This window comes from Delphinapterus leucas, chromosome 17 (genome assembly GCF_059928025.1).
Source record: "Delphinapterus leucas isolate spDelLeu-1000000601 "Yukka" chromosome 17, BTC_Dleu_Yukka2, whole genome shotgun sequence".
NCBI classification, from domain to species: domain Eukaryota; kingdom Metazoa; phylum Chordata; class Mammalia; order Artiodactyla; family Monodontidae; genus Delphinapterus; species Delphinapterus leucas.
This window is the reverse complement of record NC_143145.1, coordinates 49,862,047-49,882,347: the sequence shown is the minus strand read 5'-3', so window position 1 is coordinate 49,882,347 and position 20,301 is coordinate 49,862,047. Positions and strand designations below refer to the sequence as shown.

Below are 20,301 nucleotides of genomic sequence, written 5' to 3'. Positions count from 1 at the left end.
TTCACAGTGGTTAAGTAACTTACCCTAAGTCATAGAGATAGAAAACAATAGAGATAGGATTCAAACTAGGTGAGGTTCAAAGTTCAAATTCACTTCCTGAAAAACATGATTAGAACATAAATAGTAGCCAAAACTCTCCAAAGTAAATTAAAAAATTAAAAGAAAGAGAGAAAGGAGGCGGGGAGGGCCTAGTGATCTGCATACCTTAAAAATAATGTTTAGAACTTTTTGATTGATCTTAAAAATGACCAAAAGCTACCTGCCTGAGAGCTCTAAGGATAAAATTATTAACAAACTAAACAAAAAACATTGATTTTTATACTCACTCACTTTGAGATCAACCCAATTGCTTTCCTTTCATAACACTGTACTGCCATTTTATTTCATTTTCTAGTATATTTATTAAGAGGTAATTTAAAGACAAGTATTTTGCCTAACAGGTTAATGATTTTTTTTTCTTCTAAACGATGACCAAATGCCAATCCTCCTCCCCTTATTCAATAGACTAATTAGTGTCAGATCATTTTAGTGTCATATTTAATTTCTGTGCTGAAATAGTGTTTCACAAACCCTGTGAAGGTGTTACACATCCACTCTAACATGCATGCAGGTGGAAAAAATTTTCAACTCATGTAGATTTTGCTTTCTCTATGATTGTATTCTTCACAATCAAAGAGACAGAAAAAGACATAGAGATAAGAGAACTGTTGCCTAATATTTTCTTATTAAAATCTGTATCTTGGGCTTCACTGGTGGCGCAGTGGTTAAGAATCCGCCTGCCAATGCAGGAGACACGGGTTCGAACCCTGGTCTGGGAAGATCCCACATGCCGCAAAGCAACTAAGCCCATGCGCCGCAACTACTGAGCCTGCACTCTGGAGCCCGCGAGCCACAACTACTGAGCCTGTGCGCCGCAACTACTGAAGCCGGTGTGCCCTAGAGCCCGTGCTCGGCAACAAGAGAAGACACCGCAATGAGAAGCCTGCGTGCCACAACGAAGAGTAGCCCCCGCTCCCCACAACTAGACAAAGTCCATGCACAGCAACGAAGAAACAACGCCGCCAGAAATAAATAAATAAATAAATAACTTAAAAAAATAAATAAAATCTGTATCTTGCATTTTCAATTTTCTAAAAGTTCAAATCCATTGTGGTTGAAAAAATAAGAGTAATATCATATGTTTTCTTGTCCTGGGTAAATGGACTGTGCTTGGTTGAGTGTATTGTTTCCGCTTTTTAGTGCCAAAATTTCTTTTTTATTATTTTTATATCTACTAGTACTTATTTGAGTTCTACTCACTGTTGTTGTTGTTTTTCATCTTTATTGGAATACAATTGCTTTACAATGGTGTGTTAGTTTCTGCTTTATAACAAAGTAAATCAGTTATACATATATATATGTACCCATATCTCTTCCCTCTTGCGTCTCCCTCCCTCCCACCCTCCCTATCCCACCCCTCTAGGTGGTCACAAAGCACAGAGCTGATCTCCCAGTGCTATGCGGCTGCTTCCCACTAGCTATCTATTTTGCGTTTGGTAGTGTATATATGTCCATGCCACTCTCTCACTTTGTCACAGCTTACCCTTCCCCCTCCCCATATCCTCAAGTCCATTCTCAGGTAGGTCTGTGTCTTTATTCCCGTCTTACCCCTAGGTTCTTCATGACATTTTCTTTTTTTCTTAGATTCCATGTATATGTGTTAGCATACGGTATTTGTCTTTCTCTTTCTGACTTACTGGTTGAGTGTCTTGAACTGCTCAAACTTTAAGGTCCATCACCTCTAATTTCCACCTTACCAAAACCTCAGACAAGAAACAGGAGAAAGGGTAGTGCCATCCATAATTCATTCCCATCACACCTACAAAAAGAATCACAAGGAACTTGTGTAGAATACCAATTCTTTTGTATTAGGAAGGCAGTTTTCAAAATTAAATGGTATTGGTTCATTTGGTTGTTTAATAAATATCTTGCAAATGCCTATAATAAAGCCAAATACCAAACTGACCATTTAAGTTGCAGACATTTTTACGTTCTTGATATTTTACTATTTTAAAGTAACAGTTTACATTTGAGTGCTTACCATAATATATGATACCAATAAGCTCCCTAAAATCTAAACATTTATAAAATACACCAAATGCTACTGTCTCATGCCTTGCTTTGCAATCCTGGATTGCTTTCTAATATGGAGATGATGTAAGAAATATAATCTAGATATCTCTTCTACGGGATCACCAGCCATATCTCAACTAACTTGTATCAGTGGAGACTCTCAGGACATACATATTTATTTATTATAAAACTCTACGGTACTGATCATTAGGTAATTCTGGTAAATGTTGGCATGTAATAATAGTTAAGAATGTCAACCCCACTTCATTTCAGCTTGATCCACTGCAGGAAAGCACAAATTAGATGAAAGCAATTTCCCCAAGAACAACTCACTTCCTTGAGATGAGAGATAAACTTGGATGAACAATGATTTGTCACAATTTATTTTTGAGGGTAGTGGTTTAAAAAAAGTGCTAATGTAATCTTTTCAGAATGAATCCTTTTAAAAATGCATTAATTCTCCGGTGAATATAGATTATAATTAAAAACCTATACATGTAATTTTACTTTCCTAAATTTTTACATATGACCATATATAACAAATAATGAAATCTTAAAATCTTCGTAATCTTTAAAATTTGATGGCCTTTAAATCTGAATTTGGATTTGCTGAGTCTGACAGATTATTATTAGTGACTCTATTGGGTACCACCAATTCAGATTCAACATTATTCCTGCAAGTCTCAGAAGCATTAAGTTTTGTGAATGGATAGAGGGTATTAGCATCCTGGTTGTTTTTCACTACATTGAGATTACCAGAGAACCTGAATGTGAAAGATCATGGAGAGGAGTGTAAGAAATGGCACTAAAGGTATCACTGACTTCTCTCTATTTACTCAGATTCTGCAGTATACAACAGAAGGAACAAAGCAGGTTCTGTTGCCGCTACTGTTGCAATGACCAAGGATCCTCAGTCTCATAGCCATTGCAGTCCATTGTTTAAGATGTGAGCTTGTTGTTGCTTATTCAGGCAAAAGTCAGAATGCTTATTTGTTTTATGTCTGTTTTTTAATGAGGGTTTGATTAGACAGCAATAAAGACAAAAGAAAATAGGAGAAATGTTTATTAATAGGTCCCTCCATCCCTATCAACCAAAGAAAAGGCATACCTTAAAATATTCTTGTGAAATGTCTAGGGTGTGTCTGTCTGTGTTCTTGCAACCCTTCACCTTTAAGTAGCTTTTCAAAAATATGTTATAAACATGTTGCTTCACCCTTGCCCTTTTAGCCTGTTAATGTCTAATTTAAGTAAAGCAGGATGCAATCCCCAGCAAGTTATCTCTTTCTCCTTTTTTGGACCATGCAAATCAAAACAGTCTTCTTCTAAGGAGGGTAGTGAAAAGTTTTGCCAGTTGTGTTCATACTTCAGCTATTCCAACACTATTTAGTTTAGCTGAAATGAGACATTCTCATCTTTGGGCTTTAATTATTCCGTTTCAAAATAAATTTTAAAAGATACTCTAAAGAGAAACTAAGAAAAAAAATAAAATAAAATATTTACCATAATGCAGGTACATAAATATTAACTAAAAATAGTTTTAGATTAAAAATTAATCTTTTTTGTTTTAAAAATTGATCTAATTAAATTTAAGATTAGGCTGGATAGAAATGATCCATTGCTGAAGCTTAAAAAAAAAACTAGCTATAAATGTTACTAGTTTTCCACACTGGTGTTACAAGACTTGACTGACATCCGTGATGTATTCTGTAATATTTTTGAAATGATGAAATGTGTGATCGAGAGACTTGAAATATTTCAATACTTCTGTATAGGAATTTTCTTCCGTGAACTAGAAATGAAAAAGTGAGAATGTTTCCTTGCTCAAATCACATTAAATGGATTCCCTTATATTACTTGCATTCATTTTTAAGATAGTCATAAATGGTTACATAAAATACAGGAATACTATCTGTTGAAGAAGTTTATGGTTTTTATAGTCAATGTATGTATTCCAATTATAAATGTTTCTGCATAATCTCTGACCCAACAATACCATTCCATGCCACTCCAAGAATTCTTCCATCAAAAGTAAAAGCTCCAGCACATAAAGACATGAACCTCTATGTCCATTACCACATTTCTTGAAATCATAAAACTGTTTGGAACTTAATAAATGTTTATCAATGGGTTTTGACTGAATGAAATTATGGCTCACTCATAGTACACATAACTGGGCATCTACTAAATGTAATATGGTAGTGATATATGCTAGATATCATTAATATAATAGAAACACAATGTACTAAAAGTGTTTTGCAACTAAAAATCACTATACATTGTGTGGCTTTACAAAGGAATGAAATGCTGACACATGCTATAACATGGATGGACTTTGAAAACATTATGTTAAGTGAAAGAAGCCAGACACAAAAGGACAAATATTGTATGATTCCACTTATATGAGGTAGTTAGAATAGGCAAATTATAAACCCAGAAAATAGAACAGAGTGAACCAGGGGCTAAGGGGAGGGGAGAAATAAGGGCTTATTGTTTAGTGAGTAGTTTCTGCTTGGGATAATAAGAAAGGTCTTAACATGGATAATGGCAATGGCTGCTCAGCATTGTGAATGGACTTAATACCAATAAATGATACACTTAAAATGGATAAAATGGTAAATTTTATGTTATGGGACATTTTACCAAAATAAAAATAAACTATAACATAAAGCAAAAATTTACCTCTTACTAGGCGTATTATGAAGTTTGCATAAAATTGCACTTATTTTAGGAGCTTATATGGTTATTATCATATTTGGGGACATGTAAAGACATCAACAGCTTAAGTAGTCCTCTTGAGTTCTTTCTCTCCATCTTTCCAACCCGGTTTTTTCTAGATTAATGGTTTTGTCACGCCTCTCTTTGAATACTAGCGTCAGTAGGAACGATAGCTAGTGCTGGTTTCCTTAAGTATCAGCTAAAAATTGTAATGTATTTTTATGCTGGTAATTGTTTTAGAACCTGGGAGGGATGTCATTGTTTTCTTAACTTGGCAAAAGCAAATATATTACTGTAGACAGCATTACTAGAAAGAAATAGTAACTGTGAAGTAGACATATGTCCATCCTAAGAAAACTGAATATATTTCACACTAGACCACACCACTCAACTGCTGGCAATGTTCTTCTACATACTTGGCAGTATAGTACTCTGAGTCTAAGAACTGTTTCTTTTTTGTAAAAATAGTTTTGATTGGAAAACCCTGAATAAATCATTTGGAATGTGTAACGTTTACAGCTCCTTCTGGGATTCCTTTTCCATGAATCAAGGTTCTTTGATTCACTATTCTCCTTGGCACTTGCTTCCTAGTCATCTCAGCAGCCTTTGTGCCAGTGCTAATGAAGAGCTCCCATTTTAGGTCCTAAAGCAGGGAGAACAATAAAAGGAGAACCTCATTTCAAGTACCAGAAATGTCTGGGCTATAAAGGACACACATATTGTCAAAGTAAGCCCAGAGTGGGCTGACATCACCAAGGTCATTCCTGGCTCCACACCCCCCCCAAGGAGGAACAACGAACAATTATTTGGAAACAGGACACTATTTGAGAGGATCCTAGAACATGGAGGTGAGGCTGAAGCACCGCCGTGCACCACAGAGACCAAGACAGACTGCATTAGAAGGGTGAGAGAAGGAGCTACGCGTTGACCACGTTGCCCCTCCCCCAGGCCAGTGGAGCACCATGGGTGAGGTCTCCCCTGAACCTCTGGTTCCTCCAGTAGGAGAAGAGAACTGGGGGACAGCAAGCACTACCACTAGCATTGCGGTTGCTTTGTGGGAGCCACTGCTCTAATCTGCTCCACTGGGATTGCAGGGAAATCTGCAGGGTTTGACCACTAAAAGTTGGACTGTGATGAAGGGGGAAGGGGCATGCAACAGCCAGCACATGGATTGTGACAGATGGAATTCATACCTGCAGTGCCCAAGTAGTGATCATAACTGGCATCTTTGCATATCTACAGAGCCAGGTTGGCGGGGCACTACAACCAGGGAACTCAGCAGGGTACAGATCCACCTGATACGTATCTGGCCCTTGAGCCTGGTTTGCCCATACCCAGGGAAAGAGCAGAGTCACAGCCCACCCATTGTGGAGAGTGTCTTCTGGCCATCTGACCAAAAGGGCTGGCAATAAATCCTGGAAGCTATTTGGCCCAGTCGTGCTCCAGCCGCTCCAGCCAAGTGGCAGGCAGCCAGAGCTCATCACTGGCTCTGGTACAAAGCAGAGCCAGTACCAGGTGTGGAGGGATCCTGTATCGTGCACAGGCAGGGAGATTAATTCATATCCAAGGCTGAGAGTAGCTCCCAGATCCTCCCAACTGGGGAGCCTCTTTGAGAAATTAAGAGTAGCCTGCAGTGGCCCCTCCTCATCCCACCCAGGCAAAGGAACTGGGACTAGCCCCATCCCATCTGCTGTGGATGTACTGTGGCCCATCTGACTAGAAGGATTGGTGACAACTCCTAGAAACCGTGCGGCCCAGCAGTGCTCAAGCTTAGAGAAGGGTAGGCAGAGCTGAGAGTCTGCAAAGCAAAGCCAGTGGCCTTGTTCAGCCACAGAACGTGGGGTGTGCATCAGCTTGAGTTAAGACAACAAAGAGCTTTACTGGCTGTAGAGCTGCTGCTTCTGCTGCACCCAGGCAGGAAATCTAATTCATAGCCCTACTCATCACTGAATACAGCCTTCAGCATGTCCAACTGGGGAACCTAAACAGAGAGCATGGGAAGCTGTACAGCCCATTAAACAGCCCTAGATACAGTGGCACTTGAACAGACAGCACAGCCTGCGGCCTCCCCGATCTGCAGGGCAAAACCAGTGTCCTCACCTGACCAGGGAATTAAGTGCACACTCTGGCCTGATTTGGGTTCCCAAACAATGAACTATACAGGCTCTGGGTCCTGTCCAGAGCCAGGTCCTATACAGGCTCTGATTCTCTGCCACGAAACTAATTCCTAGCCCCATCTACTACTACTACTGAATATAATACCCAGTAAAGTCTGGAGGAAGAGCCCAATTACTCAAATATGCAGATACCAATGTAAGGAATCAAGGATCACAAAAATTAGGCAAATATGACACCACCAAAGGAAAGTCAGAAAACTCCAATACCTGACCTTACAAAAATGAAGATCTATGAACTATCAAAGAATTCAGAATAATCCTCCTAAGGAAGTTTAGTGAACTACAAGAAAGCACAGACAACTAAGTGAAATTAGGAAAACAATGCATGAACAAGACAAGAAGTTTGACAAGGAAATAGCAACATCAAAAAAACAGGAACACTAGATTTTAAAAATACAATAACTGAACTGAAGAATTCAATAGAAAGTTTCAAAGGTGGATTCGACCATGCAGAAGAAAGAATCAGCAAACTGGAGGTTAGGACATTAGAAATTACCCAGTGAAAGGAACAAAAAGGAAAAGAATAAAAACAGTGAAGAAAGCCTATGGAAATTATGGGACACAATAAACTAAACAATGTTCAGGTTATGGGAATTCCAGAAGCAGAAAAGAGAGAGAGAAAGGGGGAAAAAAGTATATTTAAAGCAATAATGGGTGAAACCTTCCCAAACCTAGGATGAGAAATGGACATCCAGATCCATGAAGCCCAATCAAGCCCAAAAAGGTTGAACTCAAATAGGGCTACACTGAGACACATTGAAATTAAATCGTCAAAAGTTAAAAACAAAGAAAGAATTTTAAGACCAGCAAGAGAAAAGAGAGAAGTTACATACAAGGGTACCCTGGGATGGTTGGATACTCACATGTAAAAGAATGAAATTGGACCAATATCTTATACCACTCACAAAACTAACTTGAATTGGATTAAAGACTCAAATGTAAGACCTGAAACTATGCAACTGCCAGAAGAAAACATAGGGATAAAGCTCATTACATGGGTTTGGTAATGACTTTTTGGATATGACACTGAAAACACAAACGACAAAATAAAAAATAAACAAATGGAACTACATCAAACTAAAAAGCTTCTGCACAGCAAACAAAAACAAAAACAAAATAAACAAAGTGATTGAAAAGACAACCTCTAGAATGGGAAAAAAATATCTGTAAACCATATATCTGATAAGGGTTAATATCCACAATAAATTAAATATTCAAACAAATCAATAGCAAAAAAAAAATACCCAATTAAAAAATGAGCAAAGGGCCTGAATAGACATTTCTCCAAAGAAGACACACAAAAAGCCAACAGGTACATGAAAAAATGCTCATTACCACTAGTCATTAGGGAAATGCACATTGAAACCACACTGAGATATTACCTCACACCTGTTAGAACAGTCATCCTCAAAAAGTCAATAGATAACAAATGCTCATGAGGATGTGGAGAAAAGGGAACCCTTGTGCTGTTGGTGGGATTGTAAATTGGTAAAGCCAGTATGGAAATCAGTATGGAGGATCCTCAAAAATTAATACTAGAACTACATATATCTAGCAACTCCACTTCTGGGAATATATCCAAAGAAAATAAAAACACTAACTCAAAAACTATCTGCACCCCCGTGTTCATAGCAGCGTTATTTATAATAGCCAACACGTGGAAACAACCTAAGTGCCCATTGATGGACAAATGGGTAAAGAGGTTGTTTTATACATTTATAGATATATACATATCATATGTACATACACACACACACACTGAAATATTATTCATCTATAAGGAAACAAAGAAATGCTACCATTTGAGACAACAGAAATGGACCTTGAAGGCTTTATGCTAAGTTCAATAAGCCAGAGAAAGAAAGACAAACACTATATGATCTCACTTATATGTGGAACCTAAAAAAAAAAAGAAAACAATCATAGAAAAAGAGATCAGACCTGTGGTTACAGGAGACAGAGGGTCAGGGGAGGGGAAATTGGAGGAAGATGGTCAAAGGTACAAGCTTCCAATTGTGAGATAAATACATACTATGGACATAACGTACAACACGATGACTACAGCTAACACTGACGTGTGATATATAGAAAAATCGTTAAGAATACATTCTAAGCATTCTCTTCACAAAAAAGTATTCTTTGATCTCATTTATATAAATTTCTATGTTTGTGTGAGAGAGAAGGACAGAATACAAAAATGCAAAAAGAAAAGTTGTCAAGTACGAAGCTGCTTAGGTTTATATCTCAATCTATAACAGATAACAATTTGTTTAATTTTAATAGGTACAAAAATAAATATTAAGCATAGAACAAGCAAAAAGAAAAACTGAGCCCAGCGCAGATGTCCTTAAAGCATTTGCAAAGGAGGCCTTTATTAGGTCTGTAAACACCTGCAATTACAGGCAAAATTCTATGTGTGTGTGTTGTGTATGTACTAGGGGAGTGGATGCATAGCCTTTATTGAATTATTCAAGGGGATGTTAAGACCCAAAAGTTTAAAAAGCGCTGGAAAGCCAGATCACAAAACAATTTTAAACTACTCTGATTATGTTTTTGTAGTTTTCCTTCACTCGTTAACACTTCAAAGAACAGCATGTTAATGTGGAAAGAATCTCTGCCATTTAGGTAAGATCTCTGAGTCTCAGTGTAAACTTAGCATATAGTAGAAGGATGAAATTATATACCATAGATGAAAGTACCTAGCAGAGTGCTTTAAAACTAGTACTTATTTATGCAAGACATCTTCCCCTGCTTACTTGTTTTCAGTAGAACGAAAGCATACTGAACGCTGGTACAATGTCTTCTTTAACGTTTTGTTTTGTAATGCTTACTGTGCTGTTTGATGCGGATGAGCCAATATCCACTTAAGGGCATGTAAGCTCACAATAACTTTTGTTGAATATAACTGTTTGAATGTACTTTCACTATATTATTATATAGGGATTTTAAACTAAAACGCACTTGCACACATTATTTAGAGCCTAAGTTGGATATTAGAGTAGGTGGATATACACCCCCGGAAAATAATAGCTAATTTCTTCACTAAAATCCAATTGCTGAACAACTACTTTGAATATACATAGCTAGGCACTGTATTATGAGTTGCAGGTAATAAAAAGTTGTTAGTCAGACTCTGCTCTCTAGGGTTATTTTAGAACAGCAAACCACGTTCAAACTAAAGGATAGACCAAAATAGAAAGTGCCATAGGAATTTAGACAAGGGAGAAACACATCTGAAATGAGAAAGAAGGTGGGTATGCGGAAGGGTTCATGGAAGAGGCAGTGTATGATGTGAGCAAGGTTTCACCGTGTAGCAGGGTGAGTGAAAGGAACAAATGAAGACATATAGTCGTGATATCATGAGGCACAAACTACAAATAAATATCACTTGTTCTAGGCTGGTCTTGAGGTAATTTAAGGGGATTAGTGAGAAACTAGATAAAGAGGTATCTCTTTATCTATTACTTATTATAATACTTTTGAACACAAGTATTTAATTTAAAAAAAAAGAACAATATAGGGATAGGAGATTAGGAGGTACAAACTATTATTATAAAATGAGCTATAAGGATATATTGCATAGCACAGAAAATATAGCCAATATTTTATAATAACTATAAATGGAGTATAACCTTTAAAAATTGTGAGTCACTATATTTTACACCTGTAACTTATATAATATTACACATCAACTATACTTCAATTAAAAATGCTATTTTAGTGAATAAAACACTAAGCAGTAAAATTTTTAAAAAAGAACTTAGAAGAGAACTTAAAAATAAAGACATAAAAAACAGGTTGAGGGCTTCCCTGGTGGCGCAGTGGTTGGGGGTCCGCCTGCCGATGCAGGGGGCGCGGGTTCGTGCCCCGCTCCGGGGGGATCCCACGTGCCGTGGAGCGGCTGGGCCCGTGAGCCCTGGCCGCTGGGCCTGCGCGTCTGGGGCCTGTGCTCCGTCCGCGGCGGGAGGGGCTGCAGCAGTGAGAAGCTCACGTGCCGCAAAAAAAAAAACAACAAAAAAAACCCAGTTTGAAACAGCCCAGAAATCTGGCAATTAAGAGGCCATTGAGAACTTTCAAAATAACACTTTTTCTACCCATTCTCAGTGGAGGCAGGCAAAGCCTTATTAATCCTACTATTTCTTTTTCTGTTTTTCAAAATCTCAGGATAAGTCTATTTCAATTGTAGCGAATGGCAGTAATGCAGCACCCGAAAATGCCTTTTGTAAGGAGAGGGCAACTTTGAATCCTAAATCGGTACTCAAGTCTTAAATTACTGATAACACTGACCACCCACCAGACTAAATGTTGTTTTTTACGTGATTGGAAAGCAACACATTGATTTCAATTCTGTCTTGTGAAATCTACAAAAAAGGTCCTACAGTTCATTTAGCATGTAATAGCGTACATCCTTCTATTTGGTATTACTCCTCCTTAACACGGGGCAAGTAATTTTTCCTTTCACTGGGAAACGTTTTGAAAAAAGGAAATACAGTCATAAATCAGTTTCGGTTAGGAAATCAACTATGTCTACCTAGGGCTTTGAATTTAGAAACTTTCCTCAGAAACTGTTTAAATATAAGGAAGTCCAAATTCAGAAACACCTTAAATTTAATTATCTTAGTTGCACTAAAATAACAAATTATATTTTCTATCTTGTTTTCTTTCTTCCCCAGAAGGTTTCTCCAACCCTAATCCATAACTTAGTGCATCCATCTCACCTATAAAATCACTGGCAGGTATGATGCCAGCTTTGGCGGCTCCAGTCCCTTAATCCTGCCCCATTTCTTGCCAAAGAATTCAGTTTCTTCAGAAACCAACTAACAGACATTTCAGTTTCTAACCATCATTAGCATATTTTCATGTACTAATACTCAACATAAAAACACCTCTTAAAATTACAGAAATTTTTACTGTACTTAAGATCAATTGCACTAACCTGTATTTCATAAACCTTGGGCTACTTTCTTAAAAATGAATTATTATTTTAATATGTTTTTCACTTATGATTCAGAATAATTATTCATATAATTAAATATTTTACAATTAGGTAAGAAAGGTGGAAAATAGTCTTGCTATTCTTGTTCTTTGTTCTCTCTTCTAGTTGGTGTGCCTGAGTCAAAATTTTAGAATACTGAAAATTTAATATTTCAAACCCAAACCACATTTAAAGATAATAATAACAACCAGCCAAAAAAATTTCGGTCCAGAGGTTTGCATGGTCCGGGGAACAGTTCTCTGAGTGGGCCATTTGGAGTGGGATTTGCCCACCCCCCTCCACTCCTTCTGCCTCATATACTGAAGATAGAGACAAAGAAACCAACTCAAATCTTTCCAAAGTGTATTTATAAATAGAGAATTTGTAACCAGAAAAACAATAATGATATATAACAGAAGTAACATGATTTTTCAGAACCAGTATCTTGTCCTAAAAGCAACATTTAAAAAAGAAGGTAAGGGGCTTCCCTGGTGGCGCAGTGGTTGGGAATCTGCCTGCTAATGCAGGGGACACAGGTTCGAGTCCTGGTCTGGGAGGACCCCACATGCCGCGGAGCGACTAGGCCCGTGAGCCACAACTACTGAGCCTGCGCGTCTGGAGCCTGTGCTCCGCAACAAGAGAGGCCGCCATAGTGAGAGGCCCGCGCACTGCGATGAAGAGTGGCCCCCACTTGCCACAACTAGAGAAAGCCCTCGCACAGAAATGAAGACCCAACACAGCCTTAAATAAGTAAATAAATAAATAAATAAATAAATAAAAAGAAGGTAAGAAGGTTAGCTATAAACCCTGGCCCTCTTTTTCATTGATCTCCTATTTTAATTTGTTAAAATAAAATCCATGGCCTTTTGAGTCAAACTGTATCTTTAATTTCAGATCTAAAGATAACAAATCTCTTTTTAAATGGAATATTGGCACACAGGCACCACACAGTCTGGCTTATTGCAACTGTTCTCTGTTGGTGAAGTGGCACATTTGCTATCCCCACCATAGCAATCTTCACCATTACACAGAATAGCATTCAATTGTACATCCCTAGGTGGGCAACAAGAATGGGCACTTGAGCTCAGCGGCAAGGTGTTTGTGGGGAAATCCTAGGTCAGAACCCCTAAAAGGGGAGACTAACATGAGGATGCCCAAATAACCTGAGGTTTACCTTGGCCACCTCCCCTGGCTTTCTGACTGTCTGTGGGAAAAGCCTCTCTGGAAACCCTTTTGAGGTTATTGGGGGAATCCTAGGACAAACACACTGCTTGCTTTTGCAGGAGGACTTGCCCCATACCCTACCCAGCTAGGTGTCTCACAACCTAGCTGGACTAAAAAAGCTTCAAGAAAAACGGGATAGAATGACATTTGCATTTCTACTTCCACCTATTCTGATGCACATGGAAAAAAATATGTAGGTATAGCCCTCTTTCTCACACCCCAACAGATTCTGCTGTCCTCCAAACCCATCTGGTAGCTGCACTGACTACAATGAAGGGAGTTATCGGAAACCATGTTGGTACTGGGCTTAAAGGAGTTTTCATGCCATGCATTTTGGGGAAGGACACAGATAATAGTCCAAACGTGGTATAAGGCAATGCCCATTCTGGGTCCTCGAAAAATCAGTCACGGAACAGAGGTGGTGGACAGGAGCTGACAAGAGCCGGCTTGTTAATGGGCACAGCATCCCCGGAGCGGGGTGGGGGGGAAATCAATGAAATGATTGACAAGAGAAGATGGTAAATGAACGGGGAAGTGGGGACAAGCGCTGCTCAACCCAAGCTGAACTCCAGGAGGTAAGTTTCTCCTCTAATTTGAGATTCTTTCTAAAGGTTCAGTATTGAAGTGGGTGTTTGACGTTGAAATGTGCAGACCCATTCTGATAACTGGAAAGGGAGAAGACTGAGGAAGGCAAAAGGAGAGGGAAGATTTCCGATTACTTCTCCAGGCTGCTGACAAGAACCTGCTGCTCGCAAACCAGAAATTAACTAAGCGAAGGCGGAAGGTAGCAACGTAAAAGTGCAACTCAAATTATTTTATATTCTGAATCCTCTTCAATATCTAAGCGAGTGTGGCATAGCAATGGTTGATTATCTTAAGATTACAGAGGCTGACCGCCTTCTTTGTTTGCCCAGTAACACCGCTCCTCCAATAATCTCAAGCACTTGGCTCATTAACATTCAATTCCAGTTGTTGCTCCTTTTCCCATTGCAGAAGGCGGCAGGGATATTCCCCGTCTTCCCTCTGTATTACAAACCCCATTACTCACCAAGCAGAAAGCACCGCGCAGTGTGGCCGACGCTAGTAATAGCCGGGCTGCTTACCTTCTCCGGAGGGATCGAATCAGCGCATGTCCCCGGCGCCGGCTGCCCCGGGGCCGCAGTGCCGCCGCGCCGGGTCTGTGCGTGGTCGGCTCGGCCGGCCGCCACTACACGTGCAAGCTGCAGCAGCTGCTTCCGCCGCCGAGCTCCGGCCGCAAGAAGTCATCCCCCGCGCCGGGCCGGATCGCCACATGCCGCGCCAGCCGCGGGGGGAGAGGGACCTCTACCGGCTGCGGGGACCGGCTCCTGGAAACTGCGCTCACGATCGCTACCCTTCCCGGTTTTAGGGTTATTTTCTAGGAATGCTTTTACAGAAGAAGCGTCGCCGGCTGGTGGACCGAGAGAGAAGAGCCAGAGTGACTTTCTCTGCAGAGTTCCTTTCCTCTGAGCGCTCCCCTGTCACTCCCGCGGCATGGACAGCTCCATTCCTCTGTTTGGGTTTTCTACCCTCTTCATCTTCCTTATCTGTGCTGTTCATTTCGCTGAATTTGAGAGTGGGATTAGCTTTTAAGATATCATTCAAACACTCCGAAAATATTTTAAATTGGCGACTAGTTTTTCTAAGCCCCTTGTAGCAAGCTCCACTTTCCCCCAACACACGCACACACACACACACATACACACACACAGAGTTCCTCGCACGTACACACCCAGCCAAACCACTCACAATGATGAAAGCTGGGGCCTCTCGCCCTCTTGCCTACGTAATGGAACAGGAAACTCCCAAAGGAGTGGGGAAGTAGGACCGGCTAGCGAAAGCACTCGAGGAAAGAGAGAGGGGTCGCCCCAAGATTTTGTTGCTGTTTAGTGGTGTCCTTAGTGGACAGCTCTAACCCTAACCCAACTCTAACCTCTAACCTCCTGGCCCCGCCTCAGGTGGAATGGCTGGTCTCATGACAGCTGTAACATTTGGAAACCAAGAAGCTGAAGCCACATTAACAGATGGCTGCATCTCTTTCTTTCCCGAAGGATATATCAGAATTGGCTTTAAGAATAATATTAGCGTATACGTATATAATAAGCCCTTTCCTTCTCTCTTTAAATTGGCACCAGCTATTAACAGGTTTCTCTCTCTCTCTCTCATCTTCCTCTCTTCCTCCTTCCCTCCCTCCCTCTCCTAAGCTGACCAGATCATCAGTTTCCGGACTTAAGGGGGAAAAACGGCCAAGGATGTGCTCTCTTTACAGCTGAACCAGGGTTTATTTTCCCAGTGTTGAGCCATTCCCAAGTAGAGAGGCTCTTTAACACTAAGGTTCTCTGTGAGTGAACTTCTCACATTCAGCTTGCTTTTGGAATTGCCCATCACTAGGTCCAGGCCAGTTTTATCCTTGGATTTGTCCAGCAACCTAAACAGCATAATTGCACAAGGCCAAGGCAGTACTTTTAATCTAGGAAGAGTTCCCACCTCTCTGTTTAGCAGTTCCAAAATTAGGAGGTAGTGTAGCAAACAATTTCAGTGTACTGAAAGTGAAAAGTAGAATGGTTGTATGGGTACAGAATGTTTTTAAGTGTATTGGTTGTTTACCCTTGTGATCCTCTCGCTGACTGACAGCTGCGGTTCCTTGTGGTAGCCCAGCATTAGAAGAAGAATATCATATTGCATGATAGCTGAGAAAAGATCAAAATTCAAAATTCGAATTCAGGTTTCTAATGAATGTGTATTGCTTTTGTACCACAGTAGTCAAACAATTTTAAGTTGAATCATCGTTAAATCTGGGGGTGTCTGTGTGTATATATATATATATATATACACATTCAAAATTCTAAGAATATAATATATAATGAAATATAATATATCCTACTATATATATTATGCTAAGAATATATATGTATGTGCATACATATGTGTGTATTTATGTATGCATTATATATATATATAATATATATATATATATATTCTTAGAGTGTTCATCTAGCTTAGACCCTCACTCTGGATTTTCTGTTTTGTTGGAAATAATCTATAGTTCCAGATGATTAGTTAATAACACAACACAGAACATTACTAATTTTAAAAATTAGTTCCTTTTTAATAAGTCACTGTTTTTTTAACAAAAAATGTAAAAAAGAAAAATGAGTTTGAAGACTTCTTTGCTGTGGGCTGACTTTTGATATAGGCATGGAGATATGTTCTTGCCATCTCTTTGTTTCATAACATGTTTTTAACAAATATCTTTCAAATTCAAAGCCACATAATCCAGAAGCATGGAATAATAGCAGTATAAGTATGATTGTATTTGACTGAACTGCACAGAAAGCAATACGTTCACGGTTGGATGTTGAAAAGGCACCTAAAAAAGGTAGAGTATCCATTAGTCCAGAATAAATGTGGGATTTTTCCAAGGGTATACCTAGCACAGAGGCAAGCACTTTAAAAGACATTTTCCTGCTTTTCTGCTCTAAAGAATTTGCATTATCTTCAGCATGATGTCAGTTCAGGAAATATTTACACCTACAGAAGGGTAATGTAGGTATAGATAGATTCCTATAATTTTATTTTAATCACTTCATCTTTATCAGCTTCTGGAAATGGAAATTTTTGCCTGGATTACATTAAGTTGTATAACTGTAGAAACTAATGATAGATATGGTTGAAAATCCTTTTGAATAGACTGTCTTCTCTATGGACAAAATCATACATGGATTTGGAAATTTGAAATGGAGATAATACTGTTAATTGAACTGGTGCCCCTCATCTCCAGATGAAGAAACCAAGGAACAGAAAGGTTAACACTTAGAGCTAGTTGATGGTGATGCTGGACTAGAATCTAGGAGGACTCTTAGGTAATTGTCAAGTAGTTTTTGTTTGTGTACACATTTTTTTCCTTCAGAGAAATAAAACCATCATGTTTTGTCTGCTGAATAAAAATAAGAGGGTCCCCATTTCAGAAACAAAACCCAATTTTGTATTACTCTAAATATAATATATGGGGTTTTTCCCCTTCTACACTTTTCATCAAAGATGGAAAATACTAAGATATACTGTGATTCTTGTTTATCAGTCTGTACCTTTATCTATTATAGAAGTGAGAAAAGTAACATAAATTCAATAATAAATTTGTAATTATTAACAACTTATTGATATCTTTTACTAAACTCCTGAATAAATATTGTATTATTTCAATTTTACAATATGATATTCACATGAGAAAAACAAGATTTAATACGTGTATGTATCAGTATACACACAAACATATATACATATATAATCACACACATATACATATATATACATATATAGTACATGCATATATGCACATACATATATACATATACCTCACACATATACATACATATATTTTACTTGGTTACACACAAAAATACATATACACATGTAAAATATCTATTATTAGCTACCTAATATTCGTAAAGTAGTTAGAGCTTTTAATATCTCTAAGGCTCTCAAAACAGTATCTGGCATACTGTAAGCATTACAGATGTGCTTCCTTTTAGTTATGTTGATGTAGTGTATACAAAAGGATAAAAAAAGTCTCTACAATAGCTGCAGCAATTCAGAAAATATTACATCTGTACCAGTCAGTAACTAATAAGTAATGAATGAGTGGTATGGAAAGTAAGTCTTGTGGAAGTTTAGAAGAAGGAAAAATTGCTTCCAGATGAAATTGTCAGGAAATACTTTACAAGAGAAGCAGGATTTGAGCTGCACTTTGAAAAATGGGCAGGATTTGGATAAACAGAGCAAGAAGGGTTGGGTTGAGGAGTGTTGTAACAGAAGTAAAGTGTAAAAGGCAGAGTTTAATTTTCATTCTTCTCTGCCTCAGGGTTGATGAGAGGAGATAAATATATTTAAGGATGAAGCCAACGGGGAAGTCTCCTTTCTCTCTTTCCCTGACTTTTGAACTCTCTCCCAATATCACTATATTTTTCAAAACAAAGATCCCTGGGAAATTCTCCTTTCTATTATACTCCCTGGGACAATGATATGTTCATATCTGTTGCTTTTAAAATAACATATTCCCATTGTTATGATACAATTTTATATTTACAATGTTGAAATGAAAGCGTGTGTGTGTGTGTGTGTGTGTTCTTTATAACCTGGGTTTCTCTGTGCATAAAGAAACAAGGAAGCTGTACTTCTTTTCTCTGTCAGAGTAGAGTGAAAGGTATCCTCCTTACTCAAGCAAAATAGCAAAGTATAGCTGGGCATCAGAAGCTGCAGAGCATACCGTGTTTAATAAACTTCACCTATGAGTAATATTCCGTTGTCTATAAGTGTCACATCCTCTTTATCCATTCATCTATCGATGGACACTTAGGTTGCTTCCATGTCCTGGCTATTGTAATTAGAGGGGTGGGAGGGAGACACAAGAGGGAGGAGATATGGGGATATATGAATATGTATAGTTGACTCACTTTGTTATAAAGTAGAAACTAACACACCATTGTAAAGCAATTATACTCCCATAAAGGTGTTAAAAAATAAAATAAAATAAACTTCATGGAATTCGGGCCACAAGAGAGTGGCTATTTCTCTCCTCGGAAAACAATACTCTATTCTCCATCTTCAAACAGCTCTGTTACCTGTATCATCTTCACTGGCAGGGGACACACTCTTGTATATATTGACTAATGAAAGGTATGTCAAGTAAGGACCTCCAAGTATATACTCCTCCATAGAAGAAATGAGAACACTGGCAAAAACTGTCAAAATCAATATTTTCAGAACCCTGAAAATTAACCAATGATTTTCAACAATCCAGGGAATGATTATCCAAGAAAAATGGTTGAATCTTGAAGAGCAAGCCTTGTAGGGCTTTAACCTGCTCTATCCCCCTGTCCTTAACTCTGTGGTAGTCCTGAAAATGGAACAGCATTACAACTACTATAGCTGGAAAGCCACCAATCTAGCAGCAACTTTTGAGGGAGCAGAATCAATTTGAAGTATCCCAAAAGCCCCCCACACATGGAATTATTACTATTTGACTTACCTGGCAGGTCTATGAAAAGCTCTATTCTCATGTCTTGATATGATCTGACAGAGTCCTTACCTTGTATGAACAAGCCTATCTACAGGGAAAGTTTCAAGAAAAATTAATGACAATTGTTTAATGTCAATCTGTCTGAAGTAACATTACTGGTTGGGACTAATAAGAAGTTCACCAAACAACCTAAAAGGAAAAACTGGGGAATAAGATGTCAAAATGTTGCAGGAAGGGGAACCCCTTCCAGGGCCTGAGAGTGGGCTCTTGTCTAACACTCAGAAATGAATTGTCTGAGGAGACACATGTGCTGACAAAACAAGAGACTTTAGTATAGGAAAGGGGCACCGGGCAGAGAGCAGCAGGGTAGGGGAAACTAGGAGAACTGCTCTGCCATGTGGCTTGCAGTCTCAGGTTTTATGGTAAGAGGGTTACTTTCTGGGTTGCCTCTGGCCAATCATCTTGCTTGGCCCATAGTGTGACTCAGGGTCCTACCTGGTGGCACATGCATCTCTCAGCCAAGATGGATTCCAGCATGAAGTATTCTGGGAGGTTGGCTGTCTCCTCCCTCTTTTGACCTCTCTCGAATTCTCCCGGTTAATTTTCAGCACCATGTTCCTTATCTGGACTTCCTGCTGTGAGACAACTCAGGTAACTGGCCCTGGCCAAAGTGGGGGGTTTCAGTCGGTGATCTCCTGACAACCAGAGGCTTTGAAAAACTTCAGCATATTTTGGGAAAATGAGAAGATCACTTTGTATGCATAGGCCTGTGCACACAAAGGCTGTGTACATTCCTGGGAAAGGCCCCAGAAGGCCCTAAGCTCTCCTTTCATCTGACCTGGTAATCTGCAAAAGCAGAAGTGAAGTCTAAGGTGGAGTTAGAAAATATCTGCCTAAGAGTTAAAGGTATGCCCCATACACATAGAGAGACCCTTGGTGAAAGTTGGGATATTTAAAGATTTTTAAAGAAATCTGTTCAATCATTAGCTGGCCATCAAGCTAATTGAGTGGTGACTTCAGTGACCAAACAGGAAAGTAATATATACATTATAGAATTAGTA

The 20,301-nt window shown here is 38.9% G+C and overlaps 1 long non-coding RNA gene across 1 annotated transcript in view; it reads right to left on the bottom strand.

Moving 5' to 3' along the window:
* LOC115802445 (uncharacterized) overlaps positions 1-14,427 on the bottom strand; it is a 133,984-nt gene extending 119,557 nt beyond the window's left edge. Inside the window, exon 1 of the long non-coding RNA XR_016388422.1 lies at positions 14,307-14,427. This is a non-coding gene — a long non-coding RNA (uncharacterized LOC115802445). The remainder of the gene's footprint in view (positions 1-14,306) is intronic.
* Between the last annotated feature and the right edge of the window lie 5,874 nt (positions 14,428-20,301).